This window comes from Podarcis bocagei (genome assembly GCF_964188305.1).
Source record: "Podarcis bocagei genome assembly, chromosome: 7".
Taxonomy (NCBI): Eukaryota; Metazoa; Chordata; class Lepidosauria; order Squamata; family Lacertidae; genus Podarcis; species Podarcis bocagei.
In genome coordinates this window covers 9,327,259-9,344,471 of record NC_138132.1, presented here as the reverse complement: position 1 = coordinate 9,344,471, position 17,213 = coordinate 9,327,259, and the positions used below count along the sequence as shown (strand labels likewise).

Genomic DNA, 17,213 nt, shown 5'->3' with positions numbered 1-17,213 from the left:
TCTATTAGCATCCCTGTGGCCCAACAGAAGAAGGAAAACCCTGCCCCTAAACCAGGCACAGGCAAACTCCGGCCCTCTAGATGTTTGGGACTACAATTCCCATCATCCCTAGCTAACAGGACCAGTGATCAGGGATGGTGGGAATTGTAGTCCCAAACAATCTGGAACTACAATTCCCACCATCCCTAGCTAACAGGACCAGTGGTCCGGGTTGATGGGATTTGTAGTCTCAAACATCTAGAACTACAATTCCCACCATGCCTAGCTAACAGGACCAGTGGTCAGGGATGATGGGGTCCCTTTACCTTTACCACATCAAAACAACATCAGTCCCGAAAGCACTACCTAGCTTCCGGCAGTAGCAACGAATGTTAGAAGCACCTCAGCTTCCCACAAGGTGGAAGTCTATCGATAAGCATCTTCAAACACACAAAAGTCTTTCTTCTGGGAAGGAAGTGGGAAACCTGTTTGTACTTGGTTCACTGCAGAAAATAAATCACCGGCTCAAACAACGGCCGTAATAATTTAGGCTGGGAATTAGCAACAGCACTGGTATAGATTGCCTGAGGGAAGGATAGACTGTTGAGCAGACCTTGCCTACCTGGGGCCTTCAGATGTTGTACAACTCCCTTCAGCCCCAGTCAGTTGGTAGCAGTTGTTGTACAACATCTGGGGGGTGACCCTGGTTGGCAAAAGCTGCTGCAAAAGCTGCCTCCATCCCAGGAAGAGCAATAGGAATAATAATAATAATAATAATTTATTATTTATACCCCGCCCATCTGGCTGGGTTTCCCCAGCCACTCTGGGCGGCTTCCAGCAGAACACTAAAATACAATATCCAATTAAACATTAAAAGCTTCCCTAAACAGGGCTGCCTTCAGATGTCTTCTAAAAGTCTGGAAGTTGTTTTTCTCTTTGACATCTGGTGGGAGGGCGTTCCACAGGGCGGGCGCCACTACCAAGAAGGCCCTCTGCCTGGTTCCCTGTAACTTGGCTTCTCACAGTGAGGGAACCGCCAGAAGGCCCTTGGAGGTGGACCTCAGTGTCTGGGCTGAACAATGGGGGTGGAGACGCTCCTTCAGGTATACTGGGCCGAGGCCATTTAGGGCTTTAAAAACTTCTGGTCAGACAGGAAAGAGCTGGATCTCGATGCTGAACCAGATGAGATTCTGATCTGACCCAGAAGGCTTTTTCTCATGTTCTTATGCCCTCTGAAGGTCACCTCTAGTCTTACGTTCAAGGTGAGCTACCTAAATATTATTGCTGCCGCTAAAGGGCCTGGAAACCAAGATTTATGAGGAATGGTTGAGGGAGTTTCACCTGGAAAAGAGGAGACTGAGAGGAGAATCATAGAATCATAGAATCACAGAGTTGGAATAGACCACAAGGGCCATTGAGTCCAACCCCCTGCCAAGCAGGAAACGCCACCAGAGCACTCCTGACATATGGTTGTCAAGCCTCTGCTTAAAGGCCTCCAAAGTAGGAGACTCCACCACACTCCTTGGCAGCAAATTCCACTGTCAAACAGCTCTTACTGTCAGGAAGTTCTTCCTAATGTTTAGGTGGAACTTTCTTTCTTGTAGTTTGGATCCATTGCTCCGTGTCCGCTTCTCTGGAGCAGCAGAAAACAACCTTTCTCCCTCCTCTATATGACATCCTTTTATATATTTGAACATGGCTATAATATCACCCCTTAACCTCCTCTTCTCCAGGCTAAACATGCCCAGCTCCCTTAGCCGTTCCTCATAAGGCATCGTTTCCAGGCCTTTGACCATTTTGGTTGCCCTCCTCTGGACACGTTCCAGTTTGTCAGTGTCCTTCTTGAATTGTGGTGCCCAGAACTGGACACAGTACTCCAGGTGAGGTCTGACCAGAGCAGAATACAGTGGCAATATTACTTCCCTTGATCTAGATGCTATACTCCTATTGATGCAGCCCAGAATTGCATTGGCTTTCTTAGCTGCCGCGTCATACTGTTGGCTCATGTCAAGTTTGTGGTCAACCAAGACTCCTAGATTCTTTTCACATGTACTGCTCTCAAGCCAGGAGACATGACAGCCATCTTCAAATACCTCAAAGGCTGTCACAGGGAAGATGGAGCATGCTTTTTTTCTCCTGCTCTGGAGGGGAGGACTCAAACCCATGGCTTCAAGTTACAAGAAAGGAGATTCCAGCTAAACATTAGGAAGAACTTTCTGACAGTAAAGGCTCCTTGACAGTGTAATGGTCTCCATTGGGAGGTTGTGGACACTCCCACCTTGGGGGGTTTTAGGCAGAGATTGGATGGCCCCCTGTCACAGATGTTTTAGCCAAGATTCCTGCATTGCAGGGGGTTAGACTAGATGACCCTCGGGGTCCCTTCCAACTCTACAAATCTATTATTCTGAGGCACCATCTGCCCTTCTTCAGCTATATTATGCTATTAGGTTCTTCTATTCCCAGAGTGCTTCAACAATCAGTCCATCTTCCTAGAGAACTCTGGGGAATTGCAGCTCTGTGAGGGGAATAGGGGTCTCCTAACAACTCTCTTGACACGGGTGGCGCTGTGGGTTAAACCACAGAGCCTAGGACTTGCTGATCAGAAGGTCGGTGGTTCGAATCCCCACGACGGGGTGAGCTCCCGTTGTTCAGTTCCTGCTCCTGCCAACCTAGCAGTTCTAAAGCACCTCAAAGTGCAAGTAGATAAATAGGTACAGCTCCGGCGGGAAGGTAAAGGGCGTTTCCGTGCGCTGCTCTGGTTCGCCAGAAGTGGCTTAGTCATGCTGGCCACATGACCCAGAAGCTGTACGCCGGCTCCCTTGGCCAATAAAGTGAGATGAGCGCCGCAACCCCAGAGTCTGGACCTAATGGTCAGGGGTCCCTTTACCTTTAACAACTCTCAGGACCCTTACAAATGGCAGCTCCCAGAATCCTTTGGTGGAAGCCATGACTGTTTAAAGTGCTATTGCAGTGCTTTAAAGTTAGCCTCAGCCACTGCCTCTCTTTCCACCTTCTCTCTTCCTCCCCCCTTTGCACCTGTTCTCATGCCAGCTTCACCCATTCAGAGCCACAAGCTTGGGTGATATTTCGTGCCCTGCCTCCAGCCCTTGTGATTTTGTTTTGCTAACTAGCGCCATTTCTAACCACCAGCCGATCAAAGAAGCACAGCCCCTTGACTTACTTCTCTGCAATTTCTTTATGTAACCTGGCGATTTGGGAACTCCCCCCCCCCCTCTCCCCATCTTGCCAAGGACTCAAAATCCCTTCCTTTGTTCTCTGTCTGGCCCCTACCACTTCCCTCATGACGGGTCACACGGCCCATGGAGCGCAGGAGCTTTTCGCAGATTACTGGGGACGCAGGTTCCTGTCAAAGTTCACCTCCCTTGTTGGGGGGGGGGGGGTCCTCCCTGTCAAACTAAACCCCTGTGGCTTTTGCTCCAGACTGGGAGCAGCCATCAAGGAAAGACCAGCAAGGTGATGGTGATACTTCTATCTGCAGTTTCCAAGAACTTCCTTCCTTCCTTCTTGAGTTACCCAGTCTCCCTGTGGCTGGTTTTATTTTATGTACAGTGGTACCTCGGGTTAAGTACTTAATTCGTTCCAGAGATCCGTTCTTAACCTGAAACTGTTCTTAACCTGAAGCACCACTTTAGCTAATGGGGCCTCCTGCTGCTGCCGCACCGCCGCCATGCGATTTCTGTTCTCATCCTGAAGCAAAGTTCTTAACCTGAAGCACTATTTCTGGGTTAGCGGAGCGTGTAACCTGAAGCGTATGTAACCCAAGGTACCACTGTATTTAAAAGCATTTATAAACTGCTTGATAGTTTAAAAAATAATAATCTCCAAGCGGCGCATAGTCCCATAAACAAGTTGTTAAAACGCTAAATCAAAAACAGAGCCTTAAAACCAACGTCATGGCAGTATGCATTTGAACTGGAATTGTTTTCAGACAATTTAATTGTCCTGCTGTTTGTGCAATTTGTCAGCCTGGCTCCTGAGGGTCCGGGATATGAATTCGATAAGTGAATGAATGAAAACCCACGTGAAAGCAAATGAAACCGAAATCGAGAACGCAAACTTGTCTGCAGCCGTTCAGAGATATAAAAAAAGGAACCCAGAGCAAATGCTAATTTAGACTTGATTGGCATTGGCCTGGCATAGGTGATCATATATCTCAGTTTAATAAAACTGAGATATATGAACATGCCTTTTGCCTGTGAACGCAGTCAGGGGCATCCGTGGGGAGGAGTGGGGAGAAGGAGGGCAGTTGTACCTCCTGGATAAGCCATAATCCCCAGATTCCCAGTTTTTGGTTTTTTTAAAAGAAAAGATCCAGCCCTTAAGAGAACCCAAGATACAAAAGGCGTAGGCATTATTCTCTCTCTCTCTCTCTCTCTCTCTCTCTCTCTCTCTCTCTCTCTCTTTTAACTAGTCTCCTCTCACCTTTCAATGTCTTTAGCCCTTGAATGAAGTCATAACAATAATTGTCATACAGTGAGGGGGGAAAGTATTTGATCCCCTGCTAAATCTGCCCGTTTCTGGCAAAGAAATGACCAGTCCATAATTTTAATGGTAAGTTTATTGTAGCTGTGAGAGACAGAAGAACAACAGGAAAACCCCCAGAAACCCAGAAGACAAAAGTCAGAGATTGATGTGCATTATAATGAGTGACATAAGTATTTGATCCCTTTGCAAAAGATGACTTAGTACCTGGTGGCAAAACCCTTGTTGGCAATTACAGAGGTCAGACGTTTCTTGTAGGTGGCCACCAGGTTTGCATACATCTCAGGAGGTATTTTGTCCCACTCCTCTTTGCAGATCCTCTCCAAGTCAGTAAGATTTCGAGGCTGATGTGTAGCTACTCAAACCTTCAGCTCCCTCCACAGATTTTCGATGGGATTAAGGTCTGGAGGCTGGCTAGACCACTCCAGGATCTTAATGTGCTTCTTCTTCTCGAGCCACTCCTTTGTTGCCTTGGCCATGTGTTTTGGGTCATTGTCATGCTGGAATACCCATCCTTGACCCATTTTCAATGTCCTGGTTGAGGGAAGGAGGTGCTCACCCAAGATTTGATGATACATGGTCCATCTGCTAAGGGGATGCAGTGAAGGTGTCCTGTCCCCTTAGCAGATAAATACCCCCAAAGCATAATATGTCCCCCTCCATGTTTGACGGTGGGGATGGTGTTCTTGGGGTCGTAGGCAGCATTCCTCCTCCGCCAAACACGGCGAGTTGAGTTGATGCCAAAGAGCTCGATTTTGGTCTCATCTGACCACAACACTTTCACCCAGTTCTCCTCTGGGTCATTCAGATGTGCATTGGCCTGTACATGTGCTGTCTTGAGCAAGGGGACCTTGCGGGCTCTGCAAGATCTCAGTCCTTCATGGCGTAGTGTGTTACCAACTGTTTTCATGGTGACTATGGTCCCAGCTGGGGAAGTGGGTGGCGCTGTGGTCTAAACCACAGAGACTAGGGCTTGCCAATCAGAAGGTCAGCGGTTCGAATCCCCACGACAGAGTGAGCTCCCGTTGTTCAGTCCCAGCTCCTGCCAACCTAGCAGTTCGAAAGCACGCCAAAAAGGGCAAGTAGATAGATACTGCTCCGGCGGGAAGGTAAACAGCGTTTCCGTGCGCTGCTCAGGTTCGCCAGAAGCGGCTTAGTCATGCTGGCCACATGACCCGGAAGCTGTACGCCGGCTCCCTCGGCCACTAAAACGAGATGGGCGCCACAACCCCAGAGTCGCCTGCGACTGGACCTAACGGTCAGGGGTCCCTTTACCTTTACGGTCTCAGCTGCCCTGAGATCATTGACAAGTTCCCCCTGTGTAGTTCTGGGCTGCTTCATCACCGTTCTCATGATCATTGAAACTCCACGAGATGAGATCTTGCATGGAGCCCCAGACCGAGGGAGGTTGACAGTTATTTTGCGTTTCTTCCATTTGCGAATTATTGCACCAACTGTTGTCACCTTCTCACCAAGATGCTTGGCAATAGTCTTGTAGCCCAGTCCAGCCTTGTGCAGGTCTATACGCTTGTCCCTGACATCCTCGGACAGCTGTTTGGTCATGGTGGCTACTTTGGAATCTGCTGGATTGATTGCTTCTGTCGACAGGTGTCTTTTGTACAGGTACTGTAACGAGCTTGGATTATAGGTAAGACCTCTCCCTTACAGCAGGTGCTTCTAATCTCAGCTCGTTGAATACAGTGCAGATACCAGGTAGCCTGACATCTGGCTGGTTGATAGGGGATCAAATACTTATTTCACTCATTATAATGCACATCAATCTCTGACTTTTCTTCTGGGTTTCTGGGGTTTTCCTCTGTTGTTATTCTGTCTCTCACAGCTACAATAAACCTACCATTAAAATTACGGAGTGGTCATTTCTCCATCACAGGGCAAATGGGCAAATTAAGCAGGGGATCAAATACTTTTCCCCCCTCACTGTATGGGAAGGGAATCAGATACTCAGGATTTCGTTGTCATAAACTGTTGCAGCACCTTCAAACAAAAGGTAATACTAGGTTATTTTGCAAGATTGACGTAACTCTCGCTCTCTCGGCTATGGGTCCCCTCAAATAGGGGCGAAATAATAATGAATGTTATGTTATCAGCACTACAATAAACTTTTTAAATGAAAATGTTTACAAACTCAGAGCGAGGGAATCACATTTTGCTGCATGAAATAAGACCTAATTTCCTATACCTCTTACTTTTGAGGTGAGATATTACTGCCCCATCACAGCTCTCCGAAAATCCTGGATACCTGTTTTGTTCTTCTTCGATAGGACAGCAAATTTCTCCAGCTGTTTAAAAATTTCCCAATTGTCTGGAATAGCTCAGCCGGTACAGCATGAGACTGTTTAATCTCAGGGTCGTGGGTTCAAGTCCCACGTTGGGCAAAAGATCCCAATCAGATTAAAATAAAAGGCTTTAAATTGAAGTGGGGACCAGAAAACTCCTTGTCTAAAGCCTAGGCAATGGGTGTGTCGCTTTCTGTTTAATTGGAAAGATCTGCTTTCCCAAACGCCAATCACAGTTACGACTTTGTTCATTGACTGAAGATGTGAAAGAGGCAGGAGCGGGCAACTTTCTCACGAAAGCTGACGGAGAAAACAAATTCCTAAGAGAGGGTGAAAATTAATAAAAGGGGGGGGGGAATAAATTGCATGGATGCAGGTAGTCCCCCCACCCAGCTCCCAGGGGCTGGGAGCATTCATAGTACCTGGAAATATAGATATTAAAAAGCTGTTCTTATGCTTCCACCCTGCCAAGTCCACCTTGCCTTGAAAAATTTCACTCGCTCACATTTGCACATTATTCCCGCATTGCTGGGGGTTGGACTAGATGGGGGGGGGGGTCCCTTCCAACTTATGAGATCCCAAGCTCAAGAGGCACAAAAGCAGCCAAGGTCAAGACAGGTGCTTTCCTCTGGTCCCCCCCCCCCCCCGGTCCGTTTGCAAATTTGCAACCCTATTGTGCAGCTGCTGCAAGCTGTGGTGCCCGGTCGCCTCCATCGGCACAATGGGCACAAGACAGCCCTCAGTTCCCTGCCGCCTGGAGGGCATAGCAGAGGCCCTGCTGTTACCTGGATCTCACCTGGGATGTTCAGGGGAACCATGAGAATCTTAAAGTGCTCCCTTCCCTCCTCTCTACTCGGGAAAGTAATGCCATCTGCCTTTTTTTACTACTGGGCTGGGCTGCCACATTACCCTGCGAGACACCAAAAGCCATTATTAATTTTATTGCCCTTTTTTATTCCTTTCCTCCCTCCCCTTTTTCCTCTAGACGAAGCGGGCCTGCCAAGCCCTGGAGGTTGCAGCTAAGGCGGCCTTCTTACGCAAAGCAAGGTTGTCACAGTCATCCTTTTCCCCAATCTGTCCTCTCCTCCCGAAAGCCTCTCCAAAGGTGTGCTGGCATTGTTCCTTGCCCCATCTAATTAGTGGACCACTCAGCAAGGCAATTGTGCATGGCTGGAGGCTACTGATAAGCAAAACGGGGCTCCTTTGTCTGCTGAGAGAGAGCTTCACAATGAAATCAACAATTTAGAAGGGAACCCCTGCCCAGCCTTTGCCTTCCTGCTGCCAGATCATCACCTCGTCATCTACCTAGTGATTAAATATGGCTCACTTCCAAGGCTAAAGTGGGAACTCCCCGGCCTCAAAACTTTTTGTCAGGATCACACTTATCCTATGCCCCAGAGAGAGAGAGAGAGAGAGAGAGAGAGAGAGAGAGAGAGAGAGAGAGAGAGAGATAAATAAATAAAATAAAATAAAATAAAATAAAATAAAATGCTTCACTTATTGTTAGGACCGTCACCCAATGAACGGAATCTCTTATTTGGCTGATAACATGGACATTTAGCCTAGCAATGGAAGGCATTTGCATACATCTGCATATGAGTAAATCCATTGTCCTGATTCCAGGAACAAGTGTGTTATGCCAGTAAGGTGATGCTTGCAATCTGTAGGATTCTGAAAGATTGCATACACATTGAAAAATATGGCATACGCTTTATTTTTTAATCTGGGAAACCCTTTCAGAAGGTGAAAGGTTTAAACTGATTACCTGATTAGTCAAATACACATTCTAGGCCTACTTTTGTATTATTATTAAAGATTTTCTTGATTTACAAAAGTGTGTGCAATGTCTCTCTCGTATTCCCCCCCCCCCCATGTAACATTTCTACAAATCAGTTTCATTTTTTGAGACATTAGGAAGAAAAGGGGGTGAGAGGGGGAGGCGGGAGAGGTGAGTGGAGGTGGGGTTGGGAGGCCATGTTCCTATTTTACTTACTATATGTAGGGTTTGGTGTCAGCGTTGCTTGTGCAGGTTCTCTGCTGTTCACTTGTGTTCCTTTGGTGGTGAGAGAGGTTGGGGTTGGCCTAGGGTGTGGTTGTTCATTTGTGGTTGGTGGCGGCGGTCTTTGTTTTCATGTGTGAGTGAGGGTGGGTGGGTGTTTTGGGTCAGGTTAGCCATATTGATTTGTATGTTGTTGGTGATGGAGGAGACTCTTGAGAGTCCCATGGACTGCAAGAAGATCAAACGTATCCATTCTTAAGGAAATCATACCTGAGTGCTCACTGGAAGGACAGATCCTGAAGCTGAGGCTCCAATACTTTGGCCACCTCATGAGAAGAGAAGACTCCCTGGAAAAGACCCTGATGCTGGGAAAGATGGAGGGCACAAGGAGAAGGGTACGACAGAGGACGAGATGGTTGGACAGTGTTCTCGAAGCTACCAGCATGAGTTTGACCAAACTGCTGGAGGCAGTGGAAGACAGGAGTGCCTGGCGTGCTCTGGTCCATGGGGTCACAAAGAGTCGGACACAACTAAACAACAACAATAATGCTGCTGGTGGATTTTTGTCGTTGTCTTGTTGGGCTGTGTGTGTGATAAAGGGGAGCCATACTGGGGACATTCTAGGCCTACTTATAAGCCAGGTAATTCCTAGGTTACTTTGAGGGGTTTTTCACAGAATCAAGTGGTATATAAATTTTATGAAAGATATAAAAAACAAACGAAGGGCAATAGTATATTTGGAAGTAAGTTTATATGTGGCTCCCGGTTAGATCACTTTGTTTTCTTGGGTGCTAACAAGATCCCAGTGTTTCAATGAGAAAGTAAACTATCCATCCCATAGGGTTTTTTTTTTAAATTTAAAATATGTGCTGTATTTATCCTCTTTAGTTTGTTCCATTGTTTGTTTTGTGGTTTATATATTTTGGGAAGTGCAATTTGTATTGCATCCTGCTCTGAGCTTTCATGACGAAGGGAAGATTAGAAACATGTTTAATAACAAATGCAGAAATAAATATTCACTGCATGAGTGGCATTTTCCATGTTCAAAATGCTTAACAATCTTCTTCCCTGATGCACAGGAAAGCCATCATTATGGTTCCAATGTTTCGTTTTGAGAGATGCTAGGTTTCATTGCTACCTAAGAACCACACAGCCCTCTAACCCAGGGGTCAGCAAACTTTTTCAGCAGGGGGCCGGTCCACTGTGCCTCAGACCTTGTGGGGGGCCGGACTATTTTTTTGGGGGGGGGCAAATGAACGAATTCCTATGCCCCACAAATAACCCAGAGATGCATTTTAAATAAAAGGGCACATTCTACTCATGTAAAAACATGCTGATTCCTGGACCATCCGCGGGCCGGATTGAGAAGGCAATTGGGCCAGATCCGGCCCCCGGGCCTTAGTTTGCCTACCCATGCTCTAATCTGAAAGCCCCGCATCCTTTTCCCCCCGGATCCAGGGGCACTGAGAGCTGAAGGCAGCCCTGTTTAGGGAAGCTTTTAATGTTTGATGTATCACAGTATTTTAATATTCTTTTGGAAGCTGCCCAGAGTGGCTGGGGAAGCCCAGCCAGATGGGCGGGGTATAAATAATAAATAAATTATTATTATTATTATTATTATTATTATTATTATTATTATTATTATTATTATTATCATTTGCTTCTGGAGCAGAAAAGGAAACAGAGGCACACTGATTCTCTACACTGCTTCATCCGATCCTCCTTCCTCACCTCTGTCCCTCCCCATGGAACAGTCAAAAACATCTCTTTAGATAGACAGCAGTGGTTAGTGTCAGACCAGGACCAGGGAGATCTGGGTTCGAATCCCCACTCAGCCATGAAGCTCACAGGGTGACCTTGGAGTCAGTAACTGGCTCTCTCAGCCTAACCTCCCTCACAGGGTTGTTGTTTTGGGGACGAAATGAGGACTGGGGGAGAGAAAACCAGGTACACCACCTCGAGAAAAAAGCAGGATATAAATGCAAGAAATAATAAACAAGCCACAAAACACATTAATTATACGTTCGGCTTTCCGTTTCAACTGCACACAACGCCAGAATATTCCCCAACCCCTCTCCATTTGTGAGGAAAAGGGCAGGTTAGCCACACTTTTACGTCCATGGATACTGCCGGGGGCGGACGGACGCAAAGACCTGTAGGCCTTCCCCAGAGATGCCTGAGAGAGATCTAGTAGATCCAGGCCTGCTCCCAAATGGAACGTAAAGCCTTTTCAATATTTCGAATTGCACCAACCGGCTTTTCATGGGATTCTAGACTGATTGCCAAAGAATGGATGCTTTTGAATTATGGTGCTGGAGGAGACTCTTGAGAGTCCCATGGACTGCAAGAAGATCAAACGTATCCATTCTTAAGGAAATCAGCCCTGAGTGCTCACTGGAAGGACAGATCCTGAAGCTGAGACTCCAATACTTTGGGCACCTCATGAGAAGAGAAGACTCCCTGGAAAAGACCCTGATGTTGGGAAAGATGGAGGGCACAAGGAGAAGGGGATGACAGAGGACGAGATGGTTGGACAGTGTTCTCGAAGCTACCAGCATGAGTCTGACCAAACTGCGGGAGGCAGTGGAAGACAGGAGTGCCTGGCGTGCTCTGGTCCAGGGGGTCACGAAGAGTCAGACACAACTAAACAACAAGACTCCTCTAGGAAACTCCATTTCAGAGGAAGGGCCGTAGCTTGGTGGCAGAACACCTGCTTTGCATGCAGAAGGTCCCAGGTTTGATCCCCAATGGCACCCCTAAACGGGCCCGAAATTCCAAAGAGCTGCTGCCAGCCCGTGTTGACCACACCAAGCTTTGCCAACCTTAAAAGTCAGCTTCCTGCGTAAATTCCCTCGGATTCGAAACAAGCAGCCTAGTTCGCGTCTCCAAGAGTTACGAGAGAATGTTTGAGGACACCCCGGTTCTCAAAACCCACCCACCCCCTTTCCCGCGACTAGCAAAGGAAGCGACCTACCATGCTTGCGGCCTGCACCCCGTTGCGCCTGCTTCAGAGGGGGGGTACCTCTTCCAGCCTCACCCGAGCAGCCAGACCCTTTGTCTCCGCCAGAATATCCCCCGTGCTTTTACAATAGCTCTTTCTGCCGGCATCTCCCGGATCTGTTGGTACACGTGCGGGATCCGGAGGTGCAGAGGGCAGCAGGGTTATGTACCTGCACGGTTCTGCAGAAAGAAAGAGGGAGAGAGAGTGTGAAGAGAGAAAAGGAGAGGGAGGGTTGCAGCTTGCTCAGTTCGTGTCGTGGCTCGAAGATTCAAGAAGAGACAGGAAGGGGACATTGCTGGTATTTCATCTATACAGTGGTACCTCGGGTTAAGTACTTAATTAGTTCCGGAGGTCTGTACTTAACCTGAAACTGTTCTTAACCCGAAGCACAACTTTAGCTAATGGGCCCTCCTGCTGCCGCCACGCCGTCGGAGCACGATTTCTGTTCTTATCCTGAAGCAAAGTTCTGAAGCACTATTTCTGGGTTAGCAGAGTATGTACCCTGAAGCGTATGTAACCTGAGGTACCACTGTATTCAATAAACACACAAGATGTAACCGGCTGTACGTCTGACAAAATAATTTATACTATTCATTGTATTGAATTGTAGATTTCAGCAGAAGTCACTCATAAAGTTCAACGAAAAAAGTAGGAATTTTGTGTCTGTTGATTGCCAACACCTGTTACTTAAATAAATATTGTGCTTGTCATAACTCTACTCTGTAAAAGTTGCTACTACTATGCTACTACTATGCTATAAGTTCCACTGTCCTGAGACATATACTACATATATAGTATGTACGGTTGTTGACGTTTTTTATTTTAATTTTGCTGTGAAAATGTGTGAGATTACGATACTGTATTTATTTGCATTACCTAGAGTTTGTACTACTGATGAAGCCCAAGACGGCGAAACAAGGCTAATATTCCGGAAATCCTTGCCTTAGACTCTGTGAAAGGATTCTGTGGAACTGCAACAACCTTTTGTGTGGATTTTTGGACTTTATGAACAGACAGGTGGAACAGACACTTTCACATACCTTATGCATAAACTGATTAGAGAATGAACTGATCCACTGGGTCTTCTACTTTTTTCGTTGAACTTTATGAGTTACTTCTGTTGAAATCTACAATTCAGTACAATGAATAGTATATATTATTTTGTCAAACGTACAGCCGGTTACGTCTTGTGTGTTTATTGAATATGTTTCATGTAACCAGAGGTTTGTTGTTGTTTTGGTATTTCATCTATGGCACAGCATATTCAGGCTTTTTTTTTCGATTTCCCATCTTTTAACAACCCCTTGCACCCACCAGGTTATGTGCAGCAAGGCCAGATCTTCTGAGGAGATGGGCTTTCGACTAGATGTCCACAGCATGCAAGATTTGGATAGAATTGCAGAGTTGGAAGGGAATTGAATTTGAATTTATTGAATTTATATGCCAGGTGGTTCACATAAAAAGATCACAGCATATAAAATTAAAGTAAAAGCAATAACCCAATAATATCCCCCCCAAAAGAGCCACATTTTAAAAGGGTATGAGATGTTGATCAGGTCAATCAAAGTCCTGGTTAAAAAGGACGTTTTTGCGTGGTGCCTAAAGGTGTATAATGAAGGTGTCAGGTGAACGTCCCTGGGGAGAGCATTGCACAGATGGGGAGCCACTGCAGAGAAGGCCCCGCTCTCGTGTTGCCACCCTCTGGACCTCTCAAGCAGGCTGCACATGAAGGAGGCCCCCCGAATATGATCTCAGGGTCCTCTAAGTGTCATCTAGTCCAAACCCCAGCAATGCAGGAATCTCAGCTAAAGCATCCATGACAGAGGGCCATACAGTGTCAATACGATGATTTGAGCAGAGCAGAAACGAGGCCTTTGCAAGGCCATCACAGTGCGTGAGTTCTGGGGGAGAACTGGGATCCATCCGCGGGTCTCATGGAGGCAACCTCTATCTACTGAACCAAATCAATCTCCCAAAAAAATCTCCCTATTTTGCAGAAGGGAAAACCAAGGTATTAATACAGCCCATATTATAAACCCTCGTGTTCTCATCCCCAACCTTGCCCACGAAAGCGATGGGACTGTGGAAGGAGGGAGAGAGTTGGGGGGGGGGGGCTAAATCCAGGAGATGGCAAAAAAAAGGAAGAAATTATCCACTCCACCGGGGGCCTAACAAGTGAGTGACATTAATCTGGACGAGGACAGCTGGCAGTGTCTGACATCCTAGGCTGGCGTAGGGCAAAGCTGCCCGTCTTCGGCCTGCTTGACGCTACGGCTTGCAGGATCATGGCACCCCACAGGGATAGGGTGGGTTTTTTTGTGTGGGGGTGTTAATATATTTTAAAGGTCACCTCTAGCAGGATGGAGGGAGGTCGGCCGAGTTGGCAGAGAGGCTTTAGTTAACTTGCGCATGAACACGCGAAGCCAGGCCTCTCCGCACCCAAAACACAAGGAAACTGGGCTACCATCCTGTTTCGTATATTGATCCTGATAAGGAAGACAAGGCAAAGCATGGAAATAAATTTGATTCCTTGGGTTTTTTTTGCTTCTCTGTCCTCCACCCCTTTCCTTTTCTACATTGGGCTCCCTCTAAGGACACACTTCTAAAAAATAAATGTGCGGGGGCACTGCCGCTAGAAGGGCCTTGGTTTAAAAAGATTCCAATATATGAGTTAATCCAGGTCCATGGGTGTAGCCAGGATTTATGGGGGGGGGGGTTGGGGGGCAGCCAGGACAGCCCCACCTGTTATTATCCTCTGACTGGCTCTGTCTAGCAGATTCGGAACAAAACGACTCTTAACCACCGTTGCTTAAAATCACTTTTTCCGGACCTCCAAGTGCTCAGAAAAACCTGTCAAAAACTTCCTACATTTCCATTTTTTTGTTAAGCATTTTTTATTTATTTACTTGATTTAAGGGGGGCGTTTGTCCCCCTCCCTGGGCTACTACACCCTGGAGAAGAACTGCAAATTCACCTAAGCTGTGCATTTCGAAGAAACAAATTGATAAGGAGATTTATTTATTGGGGGGGGGGAGAGAGAGAGTTCAATTCCCACAACAATTCCGCCCTCAGACTATTGTTTCCCTCCCTTGATCATTGGCTATTGTATTCCAATACCTATGGACTAGTAGCTTGATTTTTTTTAAAAGCAACTTTGGTGGTATTAGGGCTCAAACTCACCTGGAAGTCACACTTTCCCCAATCCAGGTGTGTGGGTGTGTGGGTGTGTGGGTGTGGGTGTGTAAAATGGCACCCAAACCTCAGAGGCTTCAGGAGCGTAATGGGAAAAGTCCTGAAACGATGAACCCCCCCCCCCAAACCAGTGCTTAAAGTTTGCTGCTCAATCTGCTCTTTTTATATAGCAATTAAGTGCATCGATTCAAGGCTGTGCACTGCTCTGTCTTAACAGCTCAGAGTCTTTTAAATCGGACGGCTGGGTTTACCGATGGGCATAAACCTTTCGAAACGAGAGTTTAATATGCCTTTTAATTGCTGCGGGCAGCTAAGTATCTGTCTTAGTTTAACTAAGACGGGGTTGTTTGCACAGCCTGGTAAGAAAGGCGGCGAATTCCCAGAGAAGTTCTCTTTCTGTAGGCGTTGTGGTAAACCGTTTTCACTTTTTAAAAGTTGTTTAAGAAAACGTCTAGCCTGCTCTTTATTAGAATAACCGTCTGCTAGGTTTGCCTTCTTTTTTTTTAGAGGGCAAGGAACCGCCCAAAATGGTTGCCAGAGGGGCTGCTCCCTATGGCTGGTTAGGTTGCCAAAGGTATCCCTGTAAAGGATTGAACTATTTGCCAAAATGACTCTTGCATCTTGGGAGTTTTCTCTCCCATCTATCATGGATGCTTCGGCTGACATTCCTGCCTTGTTCCCTTCCAACTCTACAATTCTATGCCAACTGGGGATATTCCTGAGGCGTTTTGGTGGCTAGGCCATAAAAACCCAAACGGGACACCCCCGTCACATGCAATGACTTAAAACAAGGATCAGCAAACTTTTTCATCCAGGGGCTGGACTATATGGGGGGGGGGGGAATGAATGAATTCCAATGCCACACAAATAACCCAGAGATGCATTTTAAATTTTTTTAAAAAACAACATACTACTCATGCAAAAACACCAGGCAGGCCCCACAAATAACCCAGAGATACATTTTAAATAAAAGGACGCATTCTATTCATGTAAAAGCACGCTGATTCCTGGACCGTCCGCGGGCCGGACTGAGAAGGCAAATGGGCCGGATCCAGCCCCCTGGCCTTAGGTTGCCTACCCATGACTTAAAACAGGGGTCAGCAAACTTTTTCAGCAGGGGGCCAGTCCACTGTCCCTCAGACCTAGTGGGGGGCCGGACTATATTTTGAAGATGAAAAACCAAACGAATTCCTATGCCCCACAAATAACCCAGAGGTGCATTTTAAACAAAGCACACATTCTGCTCATGTAAAAACACTAGGCAGGCCCCACAAATAACCCAGAGATGTGTTTTAAATAAAAGCACACATTCTACTCATAATATATACTAATAATTTATTATTTATACCCCGCCCATCTGGCTAGGTTTCTCCAGCCATTCTGGGCGGCTTCCAACAAAGTATGAAAATACAGCCATGTAAAATCACGCTGATTTCCAGACTGTCAGCGGGCTGGATTCAGAAGGCGATTGGGCCGGATCCGGCCCCCGGGCCTTAGGTTGCCTACCCATGACTTAAAATAACTAAACGCTTGGCACATTTCTACCCTTTTCACGGTCCTGAGCAGTGTTTGAGAGGGTCCCGCAAGTGATCTGACAGCAAGTCCCTGGCCCTGTCAGCGAGCGCCCGACCCAAATGTTGAATTGGAAGGGCAAAACCGCAGACCCGAGGGGGACACGTGGCTTGTGGGAGCGGGCTTCAAACAGAAGAGACAGGACAAAGGCATCATTGTGCACAAATCCATCCAGGAATTCCAAGCTCTTGTTAATACCTTTGGAAATGTGCAGAGGGTGGACTCGGAGGCAGCCCGGACCGGTGTCCGGAGGGTGGGCTGTTGGGGGGGTGGGCTGGGGGGGAAGTGCATGGCGATATAATTCTGGGCTTGCAACATACCAACAGGTCCTATTCTCCCTGCCAAAGCAAGCCTCCTTGTTTTTCAGGCGAGCGTGCGGCTGGCGGAAAATTAGGCTTCTTTCTGCACAGAGAAGTCGACATTAATTTAATACGCTAAATAAAAATAACTGCCTGGCAATCTGACAGCAGTGGCAACGGTGGGAGAGACTTCCAGCTCCTACCACCTCCCTGAAATTGTATTTATTTCGTTTCATAAAACTTATGCGCCGCCTTGATTGTTGGGGAAAAAACAACACACCTCAAAGCATTTTGCGAAGAGAATAAAACCACCAGCAGCAAACAGTTAAGAACAACTCTTTGAATTGTTAAAACTAAAAACAGATTAAAGC

At 46.8% G+C, this 17,213-nt stretch overlaps 1 protein-coding gene and 1 long non-coding RNA gene across 2 annotated transcripts in view; one reads left to right on the top strand and one right to left on the bottom strand.

Moving 5' to 3' along the window:
• Positions 1 to 17,213, top strand: part of LOC308590683 — a 122,079-nt gene that overhangs the window by 72,707 nt on the left and 32,159 nt on the right. The gene's annotated exons all lie outside the window — the stretch shown is intronic.
• The window catches only part of LOC308590505 (homeobox protein otx5), a 78,623-nt gene that overhangs the window by 49,484 nt on the left and 11,926 nt on the right, over positions 1 to 17,213 (bottom strand). Inside the window, exon 2 of the mRNA XM_081200612.1 lies at positions 11,753 to 11,958. The gene's annotated coding sequence lies outside the window, so the exon portion shown is untranslated. The remainder of the gene's footprint in view (positions 1 to 11,752; positions 11,959 to 17,213) is intronic.